Source organism: Bombina bombina, unplaced genomic scaffold (genome assembly GCF_027579735.1).
Source record: "Bombina bombina isolate aBomBom1 unplaced genomic scaffold, aBomBom1.pri scaffold_695, whole genome shotgun sequence".
NCBI lineage: Eukaryota > Metazoa > Chordata > Amphibia > Anura > Bombinatoridae > Bombina > Bombina bombina.
Window position 1 is genome coordinate 114138 of NW_026510701.1, and position 20328 is coordinate 134465.

At 35.4% G+C, this 20328-nt stretch overlaps 1 protein-coding gene across 1 annotated transcript in view; it reads right to left on the reverse strand.

The window, feature by feature from the left end:
• LOC128643326 (claudin-15-like) overlaps positions 1 to 20328 on the reverse strand; it is a 101641-nt gene that overhangs the window by 65259 nt on the left and 16054 nt on the right. The window lies entirely within an intron of this gene.

Below are 20328 nucleotides of genomic sequence, written 5' to 3' on the forward strand. Positions count from 1 at the left end.
CCACAGAAAACTGCCACTGACCCAATCAGCAGCTGTAGTGGAACGACCCAGCTGTGCAACTGCTGAGTCACTTACAGGCAGTTCCCTGAGTGCTACTTTAGGTGTTTAACCTATTTGCGGGGCTTAAACAAATAGTCTTACAGTGTTTGAGCATGTGATTCCCCCCCCCCCCACACTAGAATGGCTCTTTAAGCTATAGAGCCAGATTTAACAAGCAGTGGATGCTGCTGTCTCTGCCCCAGGTTTCAGGTCCATCTGAAACCTAAGTTAAGAAGCAGCGGTTGATTGACACCCCAGATTGGTCGCGAATGTGCAGGGGGCAGCATTGCACAAGCATTTCACAAGAAATGCTTGTGCAATGTTAAATTCCGACAGCGTATGCTGTCGGCATTTAGTGATGTCGGGCCGACATGATTCACTACAGAGAATCATGTCCTCCCGGCATATGATAAATCTACCCCTCTAGACTCAAGATTCTTTCCCTGCAAAAATATGTTTACACTAGGTACTGTAAATAGTTCTATCTCTAAACAAGCTATAATATTTGCCATAGCCTATACTATGAAATTGTGCATCAGATAAGCAACATCCCGCTGATGGCTTCCCATGACTATGCACTATATCAGCAGATTAATATAAATAGATAGAAATATAGGTAGATAGATAGATAGATATTGTATATACAGATATATGTATAGAAATATATATTTAAAAATGAAAAAAAAAACATTTTTTTGGTAAGTGAAGAACAGGAATTTCAAGTATTTATATTCAAGGTGATATTAATGTGATTTCTAAAAAGAAAAAACTAAGGGGACGCGCTACTAAAGAAAGAAGTAGAAGTGTAAAAATCGTGGTGTGTCTGCTTAGATAAAGAGTGAATGTTGTGCAAACATAGATATAAAATTTGTTGAAAAACAAATTGGCAACTTATTTTAGTGTGTGGTAATTCTGACCACTATAATGTGTTCAAGGCAAGATAAAATATTGCTTTAAAATAACATAAACGTATAACAAAACAGGTGTACAATTTGACAATATATATATATATATATATATATATATATATATATATATATAAGTGAAACTCCCAGTGTCCAATATACTTAAAGAGTCCAAGCCCTACAAAAGGGGGTAAGTGAAAACAAACAAAAAACAGTCCGCTTCAAAGTAAAGGATATAGTGGCAATCAATAGTTTGTGACAAAAAGGCTTGCTCCGCTTGTGTCCACGGTATGATGGATCAATGAATCTGTGACGATAAAAAAGCAAAAACGGGCGCCAACATAGTGTGAATCAGTTTACATCAACTGAGAGATAAAGTGTAAGAAATATACTCACAAGTGGAGTAGCACCTTGAATCAACAAGGTGCGTGCAGGCAGACTGACATTCAGAACCAGCAGTCAGTACGCTGGAGGTCTCACCCAGGAAACCTATGGATTGGTGAAGAAGGGTGTAGCTTGCGTCAGCTGTAGGTCGTTTGGGAAGCCGGATCACCAGTGGAGAGGTGCAATCAGCTGTCTATAGTTTCCCCAAACAATAATGTTTCTGTAATCAGATTTGAACCCAAATGAACTGATGATAGTCCATATAAGGAATAATGTTTAAAATCCAGCAAGATAAAAAAAGCATTATAGGCAGCAGTATAAGATAGCAAAGAAACCGGGTCTGTATAAAAACAGAATGTTTTATTTGCTACGCGTTTCTCAGTCCATAAAGGACCGTTTCCTCAGGCATATACAAAGATGTTTCACAGGTGACTATTTATACCTGATAATGACCCGGAATCTAATCTGGAGGTCATCTCCAAACCATTAACATTAAAAAATTATTATTAAAAACAATACAATAAAAAGTGTCATATTAAGCAGTGTTCAGAAAACATATACATGTCATGAAATTTCAAAATAAAAACTATACAAATAGCTATTTCAGCGCATGTTTGCACTAATAGATATAACCTGTAATACTGTTTCTGAGAGTGCATCGCCCATATTTGTATTCTAAATAAGTGATCATTTCATAAAATATATAGTTAGGCAATAACATAAAAAACAATCCCAAAAGAGAACAGCGCTTTATATGTCTTAAAAATAATTTGAGCTACCATAAATTTCTAGGTTGGGCTCGAACCCTTGACCTTATGTGTACTAGGTTTGTGCTTATCCAAAAGAGCTAATCAGATACGATAACAAATGAGGTAGTGTTGGTCTAAATATACCAAAACATGCCAAAGTCATAGTAAGAAACAAAAACCGAAAATTATTAGGGTACCAATTTGTTGAACAATTGTTATAACGAGGCATCATGTCTTGTTACAGAGATGCAGGAATAGTAATAAATATTAGATATATGTTATTAAGTTCTAAATAAGACTGAAAACATTGTTCACTATGTATATTATATAATGATTGGTAATAAGAAAACGTTTGTGTATAATGTATAACGGCCACATAAATTAATTTGGATAAACTGTGAAAATAAATGGTGGTGATAATGTTGTATTTGAAATTGATACGAGGACTGATGTGAGGAAAACATAAAAATGAACGATAATGAATTTCTCACTAGTTCTGGGGTGGACACAAACCCATATCCTTGTGTATGGTAAACCTATACTAGGTCTAATGAGCTATCTATGAATAACAGAGTTTGTGAGGATCTTGGTTTAATTGATTCTAAACCAATGGGTGAATCCTTTATAATACTATAGACTGATTGCAATGCTTGATCTGATTGATTCTCTTAGTATATATGTACCTAAAGTAATATTTGAGTGATAAGAGTGTATTTAGAAAACCGGTGAAGTCTATTAATATGTACTAAATGTAGTATTTAATAAATTCTCTATGTTTAATGATGATGTAAACAAATTTAAATGAAGGCTGCCAAATCAACATTGGCGTTCAAACCCTGGGGATACAGTGTTTTGAGTTTGTGTATCCAATAAGTTTCTAATTGTCTAAGTTTAATTAGACGATCATAATCAGTCGATGGGGGTACATGATCTATCGGAATGATTTTGAAAATGTCTGATCTACCATCATGTATCATTTCACAATGATTAGGAACACTATGGTTAATTTTACTTTTCTTGCAATTCTTGTAATTACGATAATGTTCACCCCAACGGGTGCGTATGTTTCTGATGGTGCATCCAATGTATTGGACCCCACATACACAGATTAAAAGATAGACAATATACTTCGATTCGCAATTAAGACGATGTGAGATCCGATAGGTGAGACCGGTGGTATTGGATTTAAATGTTTTTTGGGAACTGATAAATTTGCACATATTACATCCTCTTTTGCCACATTTATAAGAACCATGTAATCTTAAAAAATTCTGAGGTTTTTTCGGATTATTTAGAGAGGATTGGCAATGTTTGACTCTTTTACTTGGTGCTAGTTTGTTCCTAAGGGTTGGTGCCCGTCTGTAGACGATTTTTGGTCTTTCCTTAACTATATTTTTCAATAAAGGATCCTTTTGGATAATGTTCCAATGTTTGTTCAGTATGTAGCAAATTTTTTTGTAATTACTATTGTATTGTGTTATAAAGAGAGGTTCGCTGTCAGCCTTAAAACTAGTTGGATTACTGGAATTAGTTGTTTTATTTTCAAATTTTTTGAAAAAGAGATTTCTGTCTAAATCTCGTGCTTTGTTAAGGCATCGGTCAAGTAGGTCTATAGGGTATCCCTTGTCTAAAAAGCGTTGATATAGAATCTTACTTTGTAACTCAAAGGTGTTTATATCTGAACAATTCCTACGTATTCTTTGGAATTGACTGAAAGGGATATTTCTTTTCCACCCAATGTGGTGGTTGCTGGAAAAATCCAGGTAACTGTTGCTATCCACCTTCTTAAAGAAGGTTTGGGAGACAACATTCCCTGTACTATCCCAGCTCAACAGTAAATCCAAATATTCTATGGAACAATTTTGAATGTTTGCTGTAAATGTAAGACCCATATGATTGGTATTTAGGTGTTCAACTATGGAATTGGCTGATGTGAGATCCCCTCTTAAAATAAAAATGAGGTTGTCAATGTAGCGGCCATAGAATACCAGGTTCGCCCAAAAGCCTGCAGAATAAATATATTGATCTTCAAAAATTCCCATAAAGAGATTGGCGAAGCTTGGGGCGAACCTGGTGCCCATGGCCGTACCCTTGACTTGCAAGAAAAATTTGTCCTGAAAAATAAAATAGTTGTGTTTAAGTATATATTCTATCCCTTATAAAATGAATTCGTTTTGGAGATCAGGCATATATGGATCATTATCCAAAAAAACAGAGATCGCATTGATTCCCATGTTATGGCAGACGTTAGAATAAAGAGAACCAACGTCACAAGTGATCCATATTAGATCATTGTTGTTGCAGACATTTTTGAGTTGGTATAAAAGATGTGTACTGTCTTTAATATAAGAGGGTAAATTGACCACATATTTCTGTAGAAATTGGTCTAAATAAAAAGATAAATTGTACTTGAGATTGCCTATGCCCGCTATGATAGGGCGCCCCGGTGGATTAACTTGGTTTTTATGTATTTTGGGCAAATGGTAATAGTGTGCCACACTCGGATTGGTTACTTTTAAAAATTCTTTTTCTTCTTTATTCAAAATGCCCGTTGCAATACCTTTCTGTATCAGATTACTATATCCCTTTAAAAAGGCCCTAGTGGGGTTAAACATGATTTCTCTGTAGTATTGGGTGTCTGTTAGAATTTTATTCGCCTCTAGTAGATAATCACCAATATCCTGTAAAACAATGCCACCGCCCTTGTCGGCATCCCTGATTATCAAATTTTCGTTATTAACTAAAGTGCATAGAGCTATTTGTTCACTTTTGTGAAAATAATATTGTTTCTTTTGATTTTTGGATAGTTTTTCTAAATCTTCAATGACTGATCTTTGAAATAATTCAATGTAATGTTTGGTGGATAAAGATGGTGTAAATTGTGATTTGACCTTTATATCTGTATGAATGTAATCGTCAAACAGATGAGTGGTTAGGCCCTCTGTGTCAGAATATATTACTTGCATGTTTTTGTTTGGAGTCATATTGTTGACTAAAATTGTCTGTGTGTTCTCCGTGTTTATATATTTTTGTTGTTTGAGTTTCTTTTGTGCAAAAATTTTTTGCAAAGATAATTTCCTTGTAAATTTGTTTACATCAACAAATAAGTGATATAAATTGTGAGGATTTGGTGGACAATAAGAGAGACCTTTATGGAGTACTCTTTTTTCATTAGTGGTTAAAATGTGTGATGACAAATTGAATATGCCATGTTCTAATTTGGATAATTTCTCTTTTTGGGCTGAAAGACCCCTTCCTCTTGAACCTCTTGGTCCAAAAGGAGTGGTCTTTTTCTTTGGTTTTCTAGATTGGTGTGCGGAAAAAATAGTCTGTTTTGGTTGTGGCCGCTCTCTAAAAAAGATGATGAATATTCATGTGAAGTACTGGGGGTGTTTTCTCCATCAGAAATCGATGCTAAAGCGCCATATCTATTCTGGTATTCAAAAGGGATATTTGGTTTAGGTATCTGGTCATGTGGTATTTCTAAGAGAGTTTTATGGTTATGTTGTGGATAAAAGTCTTGTACGCCCTGGTTGTGGGTGTTTTTGTGTGTGTTTGAATGCGAATGAGGCATAGGGCCTTGGTAAGGTGAGTTGTAACGTGGCTTAAAGGTGTTATTCTTTCTCTCCTTAAATTGACTTTGATAGGTCACATTGGAATAATATTGTGTATTTCTGTTTGTATTAGGTTGATACATTCTTTGTCCATAGTTACTCTGATTTTCTGAGTAGTATGGTCTGTGGGTGTCTTGATGACCATGTCTATAATTTCCACTGTAATTATGGTGTGTGTTCCTCTGACTTCTAAACTGTTCTCTTTGTTGACTTCTATTTTGGACTATAGTCCAATTCTGGCCTTCTGATTTCTGCGAAACAGAAGAATTTTGGTGACCCCTAATATTTTCCTTGAGTGAGGGTAAAGACTTCTCTTTCTCTATTCTATTAAAAGTGTATACTTGATCATTGTTATAATCTATTTGGTCCCTTTGTAATTTTCTGCTTTTATTTAAAACAATTTCATCCTGGTATTTATCAGTACAATCATTGATTTCTTTAAGAGTCTTTTGATACTCAGGATTATTGGCATGTACCTGTAGATCTTTCTGAATTTTTTCTATATTGTGACTGCATTCATCAGTAAGTTTTTGTCTATGATCAATTAAAATTTTAATTAGACTGAAAGAACACTCATCTAAGGCTTTGGGCGCCATGTACTAAGGCGTCAATTTTTTCGCACAGACCGTATCGAAATAACCCGCCGGCATTCGCACCATGCGGATGGCACTTCGTTACATGAATGTACTAAAAACCAAGCCGTAAAATTTCGCGTCTATTGTGTGTCGAAGACAATCGGATTATTGATAACTTTGAAGCTTCGTTCGGCGCGAAAGAGCAAAGTTAAGAAGCAGTCTGCGACCTGATTGGTTTAGTTTTTTTACCCATGTGATGATCTAGGTGTCATAAGCTTCTCTGTCCAAACAGAATCTCTGGATAATCTCTCGATCAGAAATGCTTTCCAAACCCATACGTGGAAGGAAAACTCTAGGGACTCTGATTCTTCTACCTCTCCTTCTTTGCAAGTTGTCAACCGGTGCCTGTATAGCCCTTCTTCCTCGTAATTGAATTAATCGGAAAAGAAACATGTGTAAAAGTGTCTCCATCTTCATTCAGTGATCCAAAAACCAATAATGCTACAATAGTAGTCTAGTCCTGTCACTTAAGTACTTCTACCTGGCGTCAGGTTGAGACGCCCTATAGTTTTCTATTGTATTCGCTACCTAAATGGTCGTGAAGCAAATCACGCGAAGTTACAGTGAAAGTTGGAGCGGACGGATTAGTTGTAACATTCATAATTTCCGATTACAGCAAATTTACGTGCGATCGAACATGTAGTAAGTGGAAAAAGGCTTCGGAAGATCAGTTGCGTAAAATTACGATCGCTGATGAAAATAGTGGCTTTTCGACCAGATCGCAGATTGGTACATACGAGAAGCAGATCGTGAGCGAATTTTGACGCGGAAATACAGACGGACGGTCACTTAGAAGCTTAGTACATGGTGCCCTTTGTACCAACTGTCTAAAAGATCTTTGTCTTCCTTAAAGGAACAATGTTTAAGAATTTGCAAACCTCTAGGAATCTGTTTAGTTTCTAAATACTTTTCTAAAGTTTTTAAATCCCACCAATGGCAGTGCTCTTTCATTAGTTCCTCTTCAAGCAGATGGAACAAATCTTTCATGGAAATCCCAATGTACAAAAATCCATGAAAGATTTGTTCCATCTGCTTGAAGAGGAACTAATGAAAGAGCACCGCCATTGGTGGGATTTAAAAACTTTAGAAAAGTATTTAGAAACTAAACAGATTCCTAGAGGTTTGCAAATTCTTAAACATTGTTCCTTTAAGGAAGACAAAGATCTTTTAGACAGTTGGTACAAAGCCTTAGATGAGTGTTCTTTCAGTCTAATTAAAATTTTAATTGATCATAGACAAAAACTTACTGATGAATGCAGTCACAATATAGAAAAAATTCAGAAAGATCTACAGGTACATGCCAATAATCCTGAGTACCAAAAGACTAAAGAAATCAATGATCATACTGATAAATACCAGGATGAAATTGTTTTAAATAAAAGCAGAAAATTACAAAGGGACCAAATAGATTATAACAATGATCAAGTATACACTTTTAATAGAATAGAGAAAGAGAAGTCTTTACCCTCACTCAAGGAAAATATTAGGGTATACCAAAATTCTTCTGTTTCACAGAAATCAGAAGGCCAGAATTGGACTATAGTCCAAAATGGAAGTCAACAAAGAGAACAGTTTAGAAGTCAGAGGAACACACACCATAATTACAGTGGAAATTATAGACATGGTCATCAAGACACCCACAGACCATACTACTCAGAAAATCAGAGTAACTATGGACAAAGAATGTATCAACCTAATACAAACAGAAATACACAATATTATTCCCATGGGACCTATCAAAGTCAATTTAAAGAGAGAAAGAATAACACCTTTAAGCCACGTTACAACTCACCTTACCAAGGCCCTATGCCTCATTCGCATTCAAACACACACAAAAACACCCACAACCAGGGCGTACAAGACTTTTATCCACAACATAACCATAAAACTCTTTTAGAAATACCACATGACCAGATACCTAAACCAAATATCTCTTTTGAACACCAGAATAGATATGGCGCTTTAGCATCGATTTCTGATGGAGAAAACACCCCCAGTACTTCACATGAATATTCATCATCTTTTTTAGAGAACGGCCACAACCAAAACAGACTATTTTTTTCCACACACCAATCTAGAAAACCAAAGAAAAAGACCACTCCTTTTGGACCAAGAGGTTCAAGAGGAAGGGGTCTTTCAGCCCAAAAAGAGAAATTATCCAAATTAGAAAATGGCATATTCAATTTGTCATCACACATTTTAACCACTAATGAAAAAAGAGTACTCCATAAAGGTCTCTCTTATTGTCCACCAAATCCTCACAATTTATATCACTTATTTGTTGATGTAAACAAATTTACAAGGAAATTATCTTTGCAAAAAATTTTTGCACAAAAGAAACTCAAACAACAAAAATATATACACACGGAGAACACACAGACAATTTTAGTCAACAATATGACTCCAAACAAAAACATGCAAGTAATATATTCTGACACAGAGGGCCTAACCACTCATCTGTTTGATGATTACATTCATACAGATATAAAGGTCAAATCACAATTTACACCATCTTTATCCACCAAACATTACATTGAATTATTTCAAAGATCAGTCATTGAAGATTTAGAAAAACTATCCAAAAATCAAAAGAAACAATATTATTTTCACAAAAGTGAACAAATAGCTCTATGCACTTTAGTTAATAACGAAAATTTGATAATCAGGGATGCCGACAAGTGCGGTAGCATTGTTTTACAGGATATTGGTGATTATCTACTAGAGGCGAATAAAATTCTAACAGACACCCAATACTACAGAGAAATCATGTTTAACCCCACTAGTGCCTTTTTAAAGGGATATAGTAATCTGATACAGAAAGGTATTGCAACGGGCATTTTGAATAAAGAAGAAAAAGAATTTTTAAAAGTAACCAATCCGAGTGTGGCACACTATTACCATTTGCCCAAAATACATAAAAACCAAGTTAATCCACCGGGGCGCCCTATCATAGCGGGCATAGGCAATCTCACGTACAATTTATCCTTTTATTTAGACCAATTTCTACAGAAATATGTGGTCAATTTACCCTCTTATATTAAAGACAGTACACATCTTTTATACCAACTCAAAAATGTCTGCAACAACAATGATCTAATATGGATCACTTGTGACGGTTCTCTTTATTCTAACATCGACCATAACATGGCAATCAATGCGATCTCTGTTTTTTTTGGATAATGATCCATATATGCCTGATCTCCAAAAGGAATTCATTTTATAAGGGATAGAATATATACTTAAACACAACTATTTTATTTTTCAGGACAAATTTTTCTTGCAAGTCAAGGGTACGGCCATGGGCACCAGGTTCGCCCCAAGCTTCGCCAATCTCTTTATGGGAATTTTTGAAGATCAATATATTTATTCTGCAGGCTTTTGGGCAAACCTGGTATTCTATGGCCGCTACATTGACGACCTCATTTTTATTTTAAGAGGGGATCTCACATCAGCCAATTCCATAGTTGAACACCTAAATACCAATCATATGGGTCTTACATTTACAGCAAACATTCAAAATTGTTCCATAGAATATTTGGATTTACTGTTGAGCTGGGATAGTACAGGGAATGTTGTCTCCTAAACCTTCTTTAAGAAGGTGGATAGCAACAGTTACCTGGATTTTTCCAGCAACCACCACATTGGGTGGAAAAGAAATATCCCTTTCAGTCAATTCCAAAGAATACATAGGAATTGTTCAGATATAAACACCTTTGTGTTACAAAGTAAGATTCTATATCAACGCTTTTTAGACAAGGGATACCCTATAGACCTACTTAACCGATGCCTTAACAAAGCACAAGATTTAGACAGAAATCTCTTTTTCAAAAAATTTGAAAATAAAACAACTAATTCCAGTAATCCAACTAGTTTTAAGGCTGACAGCGAACCTCTCCTTATAACACAATACAATAGTAATTACAAAAAAAATTGCAACATACTGAACAAACATTGGAACATTATCCAAAAGGATCCTTTATTGAAAAATATAGTTAAGGAAAGACCAAAAATCGTCTACAGACGGGCACCAACCCTTAGGAACAAACTAGCACCAAGTAAAAGAGTCAAACATTGCCAATCCTCTCTAAATAATCCGAAAAAACCTCAGAATTTTTTAAGATTACATGGTTCTTATAAATGTGGCAAAAGAGGATGTAATATGTGCAAATTTATCAGTTCCCAAAAAACATTTAAATCCAATACCACCGGTCTCACCTATCAGATCTCACATCGTCTTAATTTGCGAATCGAAGTATATTGTCTATCTTTTAATCTGTGTATGTGGGGTCCAATACATTGGACGCACCATCAGAAACATACGCACCCGTTGGGGTGAACATTGCAAGAAAAGTAAAATTAACCATAGTGTTCCTAATCATTGTGAAATGATACATGATGGTAGATCAGACATTTTCAAAATCATTCCGATAGATCATGTACCCCCATCGACTGATTATGATCGTCTAATTAAACTTAGACAATTAGAAACTTATTGGATACACAAACTCAAAACACTGTATCCCCAGGGTTTGAACGCCAATGTTGATTTGGCAGCCTTCATTTAAATTTGTTTACATCATCATTAAACATAGAGAATTTATTAAATACTACATTTAGTACATATTAATAGACTTCACCGGTTTTCTAAATACACTCTTATCACTCAAATATTACTTTAGGTACATATATACTAAGAGAATCAATCAGATCAAGCATTGCAATCAGTCTATAGTATTATAAAGGATTCACCCATTGGTTTAGAATCAATTAAACCAAGATCCTCACAAACTCTGTTATTCATAGATAGCTCATTAGACCTAGTATAGGTTTACCATACACAAGGATATGGGTTCGTGTCCACCCCAGAACTAGTGAGAAATTCATTATCGTTCATTTTTATGTTTTCCTCACATCAGTCCTCGTATCAATTTCAAATACAACATTATCACCACCATTTATTTTCACAGTTTATCCAAATTAATTTATGTGGCCGTTATACATTATACACAAACTTTTTCTTATTACCGCTCAATATATAATATACATAGTGAACAATGTTTTCAGTCTTATTTAGAACTTAATAACATTTATCTAATATTTATTACTATTCCTGCATCTCTGTAACAAGACATGATGCCTCGTTATAACAATTGTTCAACAAATTGGTACTCTAATAATTTTCGGTTTTTGTTTCTTACTATGACTTTGGCATGTTTTGGTATATTTAGACCAACACTACCTCATTTGTTATCATATCCGATTAGCTCTTTTGGATAAGCACAAACCTAGTACACATAAGGTCAAGGGTTCGAGCCCAACCTAGAAATTTATGGTAGCTCAAATTATTTTTAAGACAGATAAAGCACTGTTCTCTTTTGGGATTGTTTGTTATGTTATTGCCTAACTATATATTTTATGAAATGATCACTTATTTAGAATACAAATATGGGCGATGCACTCTCAGAAACAGTATTACAGGTTATATCTATTAGTGCAAACATGCGCTGAAATAGCTATTTGTATAGTTTTTATTTTGAAATTTCATGACATGTATATGTTTTCTGAACACTGCTTAATATGACACTTTTTATTGTATTGTTTTTAATAATAATTTTTTAATGTTAATGGTTTGGAGATGACCTCCAGATTAGATTCCGGGTCATTATCAGGTATAAATAGTCACCTGTGAAACATCTTTGTATATGCCTGAGGAAACGGTCCTTTATGGACTGAGAAACGCGTAGCAAATAAAACATTCTGTTTTTATACAGACCCGGTTTCTTTGCTATCTTATACTGCTGCCTATAATGCTTTTTTTATCTTGCTGGATTTTAAACATTATTCCTTATATGGACTATCATCAGTTAATTTGGGTTCAAATCTGACTACAGAAACATTATTGTTTGGGGAAACTATAGACAGCTGATTGCACCTCTCCACTGGTGATCCGGCTTCCCAAACGACCTACAGCTGACGCAAGCTTCACCCTTCTTCACCAATCCATAGGTTTCCCGGGTGAGACCTCCAGCGTACTGACTGCTGGTTCTGAATGTCAGTCTGCCTGCACGCACCTTGTTTATTCAAGGTGCCACTCCACTTGTGAGTATATTTCTTACACTTTATCTCTCAGTTGATGTAAACTGATTCACACTATGTTGGCGCCCGTTTTTGCTTTTTTTATCCTATTTATATTAAAAATACATTAAAACACATTAAAAATGAATAAAAATTATATTAAATGTTTCAATATATAATACATGTGTATTTAAGTGTATTTATGTGTGTGGGTGTATATATACAGTATATATGTGTGTGTGTGTGTGTGTGTGTGTGTGTGTGTGTGTGTGAACCAATGTTCCCTATAAACAGACACTCATTGATTTTGTAGGCCCCATGCACATTTTAAAGGGACAGTCTACCATAGAATTGTTATTGTTTTAAAAGAAAGATAATCCCTTTATTACCCATTCCCCAGTTTTGCAAAAACAACACAGTTATATTAAAGGGACACTCAAGTCAAATTAAATTTTCATGATTCAGATACAGCATGTAATTTTAAACAACTTTCCAATTTACTTCCATTAAAAAAAATGTGTACATTCTTTTATATTTACACTTTTTGAGTAACCAGCTCCTACTGAGCATGTGCAAGAATTCACTGACTATACGTATATGCATTTGTGATTGGCTGATTGCTATCACATGGTACAGGGGGAGTGGAAATATACATAACTTTGAAATTTGTTAGAAAAAAATCTACAACTTATTTGAAATTCTGAGTAAATGCTATTGTATTGTCTTGTTATCTTGCATTTGTTGATTATGCAAATGTACTGTGTTGACTGGTCCTTTAATGTACTTTTTACCTCTGTGATTACCTTGTATCTAGGAACCTTCTTCCAGCCCCCTGATCACATGACTGTGACTGTTTATTATCTATTGTCTTAAATTTAGCATTGTTTTTTGCTAAATATTAAATAACCCCCTGTGTCTGAACACAGTGTTATCTATATAGCCCACGTGTACTTTCTGTCCCTTTGTGCTGAAAAGAGATTTAAAAAAGCATGTGATAAGAGGAAGCCCTCAAAGGCTTAGAAATTAGCAAATGAGCCTACCTATGTTTAGTTTAAACTAAGAATACCAAGAGAAAAAAGCAAATTTGATGATAAAAGTAAATTGGAAAGTTGATTAAAATTAAAAGTCCTATCTGAATAAGTTAAATTTATAATAGACTGTCCCTTTAAGGCCGCACATCACAGGGGGAGGTTATAGATTTGGAGCCCTCAGGGCACTACAGAGACAGCCACTTTGTGAGCAGCTGCAACAGTAGCAACGGCGGGACATGAGGGCCATGTATTCACATCAATTCCCTTTAGGACACATCATGCCACAGCTCCTCGCTACAAAGAGCCAGTGCTCACACCTCACTCACAGCTACTCTCTGAGCATCCTCCTAACTCTGACTCACAAGTCAGCACAAAGCTTCTACCTGAAGGATGAGTCTGCAAGTTTCCCCTCTGTTGCTCCTCTCACACAGATACGCCCTCAGTTGTATACCGTATTGCCCAGAGAAACATGACATAGGCACTGGGCAGCTACCTACTGCTGACCAACACTAGAATAACTAGACTAACACAAAAGCCACCAACCTAGTTGCTGTTGTTTATCCCTGAACATTAAGAGTTTCACACTCATCTGCCTATTTATTGCTGAGTAGCCCTAAGCTAACATATATGCAGATATACCCTGTGCATGCAAACTATGATATAGTTACCTACCTCTCTGTTACTGATTAGCCCTGTTCAATTAGAAAATTACACAATTACCACTCACCAACCTCCATGTTGCTTATTACCACTCTCTGTATGCCGAATATGATATATTCCCCTACCTACCTACCTGCTGCTGTTTAGCCCTGAGTGGAGAATATTACATCTACCTACTAAACAACCTAGACAGGCCCTAGTAAACCAGGTAATGAAACATCTTGTTGTTCAAAGGGTTAAACCAACTGTTAGATGCCAGAGAGTGTTTAAACACATTGTAAAGCTCTCTCTTGCATTTGACTTGTTTACTTAACATTGATAGACAGGCGTTGATGTAATGGTATAAAAGCAACAACGTTATCCTCTGTTATCAGATAAAACAACTACAGCACATGATTAAATACAACTAAGAGTAGGAGACTTGGTATTACAGGTTTTGGTTGTCAAACCACCGTAATCATAGACCTGTTTAGAAAACCATTACATTCTATAACATGGGGGTTATTTATAGCTTGATATATTGTTGTAAGTATTTGTTAAAGATACTTAGTCATGAGACACACCTGCCTCATTAGTTATCTTTTTTTTCCTGAGGGAGAACGAGTGAGAGTGAGGATTAGTAGTGTCCATGGCTTAGTGCTGGGTGTCATGCTTACGCTTATTCTGTTCTAGGTTGTGCTGAATATGGCATCTTTAATGTTGGCCTGCATTATTTCTATGACACCCAAATGCTGCTGAAGGCATTATGACTGCAAATTTCAAACTTACTTGATGTTAACTCATTAACAAAAGGAAAATGAGGCTGTACGCCTTGTAGCTGGAGTGAAAAACTTTTGCGAAGGACTTGGGTTTTGCTACTTCTGGACATATAACTTACACTTACAAACTAATCACATTAGTGTATGTGTATTACAAAAAAAAGTCTAAAAAAATGACATCTCTAAACTGAAAAACAAGTACAAATGTGATATAAAATGTCTAACACAATCAGCCTCACGTAGGCCACCACATATCTAGGGTTGCTAGCTACCTGTCTGGGATTGACCCTGACAGTGAGGGTTTCAAACTTTGTATCAGGGTTTCATAGTTGATAACATTTCAAAAACGTTTCCAGGGACAATTTGCACCAGAGCAAGCAAGCAAGCAGGTTACCGGAGTACTGACAACCTACTGTTCAACTGCTCTCCCCACTCAGTTCTGTAATCGAAACACACCCATTTATTAGTAATAGTATAATTTAGACGTATCCATATTATTATACAGGTTACAGCACCAAGCTCTTACACTTACTTCATAATATTGACAATACCAGTCTCTATAACACATTGTGGAGATTTATTGCTCCCGCTCGCGCACTAACTCCTCTAGAAGTAAGTTTTTTTGTGTGTTGGGTGGCGCTTGTATTATAAGTTTAAAGTTAAAAGGTTTTGCTCGCTCGCAAAAGCAATGCACGCAAAAGCCAAACTTTAAATATTGCAATTGCATTAACATATTTTCCCATAGAAGACAATGCAGTAAAAAAGTTAGAAAAAAACAAACTAACAACCTACTTGCGTGCAATCCCAATCACATATTCTCAAGGGTTTCACATTCCACTGTTTTTCACATTGCAAAATATGTTCTATTTATTTATAAAAACATATTTCTTCATATATCTGATGGTTGTTTGGTACAATATATATCTATAACTATATATATAAATGATTATATATAGGTATAGATATATACAAATATATGTAGGTATATCTATTTAGAAATACATAGAACATATTCTTCTATATTCTTCCTCTACATAACTGCAAAGGGCTCCAATGCACCTATATATATATGCCTATATGTGTGTACATATGTATTTATGTATATATATGTGTATATATGTCTGTAAATACATATATCACAAATAAATACATATGTACACACATATAAACATATATATATATATATTTATACAGTATCTATACAGTATATATATATATATATATATATATATATACATACATACAGACATACATAGATATACTTATACATGTTGATGTATGTATATGTATGTTAAAGCCCTTTCCTGCCTTTTTTTTCTTTAACACCTGAGACCTCATATCTTTGATTCCTTATAACTTTTTTGTGCAATAGTTTAAAAAAATATATATTATTAGTGTTGTAATGAGTGTAACTGTACCTTTAAATGTATTTTTGATCTGTTTTGTGTCACTTTTTGTTTCGCCAAACAGTCAACCAGAAAACTGAAGACTTATGATCCCGACGTGCATTAACTTCAATTTTGCTTAAGCGATCGCGTTTACCTTGTAATACAAGCATTACATCCAATGCACGCAAACACCTGTGATAAACATATTTTCGCATGCACGTAACTGTTAGTGCACCACTATGGGCATATGGTTATTGCCACAACACAGCATCAAAATTAGGCAGACAAATAATATGTGAACCCATTCAATAATAATAACAATATTCCAGTAGGAGTTAATTATATTTAAATTATATATATATATATATATATATATATATATATACAGTATATATATATATATATATATATATATATGTATATATATATATATATATATATAACCCCTTAAAGACCAGTGTCATACCCTGTACGATGCTGCTGTCCTGGGTCTCTCTCTGCCTGTTTTTTATTATTATTCCATAAAAAAGAAAAATCATAGAAAACAGACAGCTGCCAGTATCTAAGATGGCGGAAACTAGTTAGAGGGGGAAGGGTTTAAGAGCTTTTTCGGAGGGATCAGGGAGGTGGGAAGGTAAGGGAGTAATCTTACACTAAAGAAAATAATAATAAAATAAAAAAAGTCTAAAACTGCATACTGACAGACTGTCTGCCAGTACATAAGATGGGGGTGACCAGTGGGGGGTGGGGGAGGGAAGAGAGCTGTTTTGGAGGGATCATGTAGGGATCAGGTGGAATAATAAAAGTGTGGTGCGCAGCTGCAATTAGCGGCCTTCTAATTACCAAAATGCAATGGCAAATATAAATATGTCTGCTATTTCTAAACAAAGGGGATCCCAGAGAAGCTTTTACAACCATTTGTGCCATGATTGTACAAGCGGTATGTAAATAATTTCAGTGAGAAACCTAAAGTTTGTGAAAAAGAAAACTTTTTTTTTTAATTTGATCACATTTGGTGGTGAAATGGTGGCATGAAATATATCAAAATGAGACTAGATCAATACTTTGGGTTGTCTACTAAAAACAAAATATAGTTTTGATAGATAAATAAAAAATAAAAAAAGTTCTATTTCCGCTTAAATGGAGTGCTGGCAAAAATGCTAAAAATTCTCTGGTCTTTTGGGAAAGTTTTAGTCTGAAATGCCTGGTCCTTAAGGGGATAATATATATATATAGACACACACCAAATGTTGGGCACAAGAGGTAGAATTTTATGTCTGTTTAGCCAGTAGAGGATTAATAACATAGCAATACAAATAATATTTGTATATACCATTTTAATCAGAGGTAACAGAACGGTATTGCAAATACAGACATCCCCTTACCATAGAAATTATTAACCTGCAGAAAAAGCCACGTCACTAATCAGTTGGAGAGAAACGCAAGTAAAAGTAATTAATAATTACTGAGCAATAGAACAAGAAGGAACCCCGTGGGGAACCGTGAGCGGGGTGCGCTGACAGAAATAATAACAAGTGTAAGTACTTAGTGTCTATGGACAAACCATACTAGTCCATATGAGGAAATGGTACTGTATCTTCTGGAGCAATCAAATGTGCAGGCGGCAAGGCTCCTCTGATCTTTGGGAAGAAGGTATCTGTAAATTAGAAACAAAAAAGAGGGCGCCACATAGCGTAATATTGTTGACTCAGAGCCAAAAATAGGAGATAGATGTTAAGGCTTACCAAAGGTAATGGCACCGTGTGACTGGTGCTGACAGGCGGGCTAACACTTTCAGTGGTTAGCACACTGGGTGGCCTCCGGCAAGCTGTACACAGGTGGTATTCAGTGTTTCCTTGATTAACGTCTGTGCGGCTGATGTCTAAGACGCTGCGGTATAGCAGATACTTTGAAACCTTTGCCAGGAAGGCTCAAAAGGAGAACAAAGGCAAGCAAAAGGACAACTTCCGTATATTTAAAATCAATAAGTTTTAATCCATACAAACTGCTATGCGTTTCTAGACCACAAACCGGTCTTTTCTTCAGGCATATCCATTGTTTGTATGCCTGAAGAAAAGACCGGTTTGTGGTCTAGAAACGCGTAGCAGTTTGTATGGATTAAAACTTATTGATTTTAAATATACGGAAGTTGTCCTTTTGCTTGCCTTTGTTCTCCTTTTGAGCCTTCCTGGCAAAGGTTTCAAAGTATCTGCTATACCGCAGCGTCTTAGACATCAGCCGCACAGACGTTAATCAAGGAAACACTGAATACCACCTGTGTACAGCTTGCCGGAGGCCACCCAGTGTGCTAACCACTGAAAGTGTTAGCCTGCCTGTCAGCACCAGTCACACAGTGCCATTACCTTTGGTAAGCCTTAACATCTATCTCCTATTTTTGGCTCTGAGTCAACAATATTACGCTATGTGGCGCCCTCTTTTTTGTTTCTAATTAATAATTACTATCTAATGCCATATAGAATGAGCAAATGGTCAAAAGAAAAGCAAATGGGCAACTGTGTTAAATGCAGTAAAGAGAAAGCAGACCTGTTACACTATTTGTGGTCATGCCCAAAAATTATTCAATATTGGGGAAAGATAAACTTTTGGTTAAATAATTTTTTTACATGAAAAATTCCGGATTACATCACAACATAGCTTTTTCCTATTGAGTGATAGTACAGATTCCGGAGAGCAACGATTGATAAATATGGCCATTTACGCGACATGAACTTTAATATTTTAGAGATGGAGGTCTCCTGATGCCCCTGGTTTGGCTGAATTTTCTAATATGATGAAACTTCAAATGACCATTGAATTGCAAGATTTGAATCCAACTTCAGAAAAACAATTTAGATCTTTTTTTCTAAATGGAAGACAGTTATACTGGCCTGGCCTCTCCCGATACAGTTACAATTTATCTCCCCATTAACAAACTCATTACCCTTTATAACTTTTATAGTAGAAGAGTTTCTTCCACAACAATGGCTATATACGCAGGTTTTAGAGGGAGTTCTAAAATAGTAGGAGATGTGGATAGTGTTGAAGTATAAACTAAAACATAATGGGAACGGCAAAAGAATGTATATAATGACATAATACCCAAGAGGGTGAAAGTGGGAGGAGAGGGTGGAGGAGAGAGAGAGGGGAAACCATGGATGATATTCAACTCTCCTTAGAACAACAAGCTACTGAAGTAAAAGAGAAGGCAGCAGTCTTCTTGCTGCTTGTTATTATTATACTGACAATTAATGTTAAGGGTTACTAAGATATGAACATTAACATTGAAGGTGTGGCTTGTTTTTGAGTAGAATATATAAATGTTCAATTCTTTAATGTAACATATCAATGTGTCTGGATTTGCATTCTGGTTTTTTTTTTTTTTTGGGCACTTTTTATCCTCAATGTTGTGTACCCTGTAACGGTAATTATTATAGTCACAATAAAAAAGATTAAGATAAAAAAATAAATTATTAACCTATTAAACTATTAACCCCCTAACCACCACTCATCCATCACAAAGTACCCCCTAACCAATTAACCCCCTAATCGCCACACACCCCATGGCAAAGTACCCGCTAACCTCCTAACAGCTGACACCCCTAACATATCACCTATTAATTAAAAAAAAAATAATCATTACAAAAAATAGAAAAAAAAATTACCATTACAGAAAATATTTTTTTTTTACCAAAAATAAAAAAAAACAACCAGTAAGATCTTTGCTAAAAATAAATTCCCCTTAAAAAGCTCTCCCCTAGAAATACCCGAAACTAACACTAAAACCATACCCTAATAATAGCCCTGAATAGAACATTTGTCGGGCAGTGCCCTAGTTGAAGTGAATAGCTATTTGCAAAAGAAAACCCTGTTCTAAAACCACACCCCCCAAAAAAAACATTAAAAAAAACTACACTAAACATTGCACTGATAAGGGCATTTTGCAGGGCAGTGCCCTAAAATGATCTTGAGTCTCCAGATAATAGGGCTGAATTATTAAGCTACGAATGGAGCTTGATACCCCTGTTTCCGCATGAGCCTTCAGGTTCGATGAAAGCATGAGTAATGGAGGTCTAAAAAAGAGGTCCGGGAG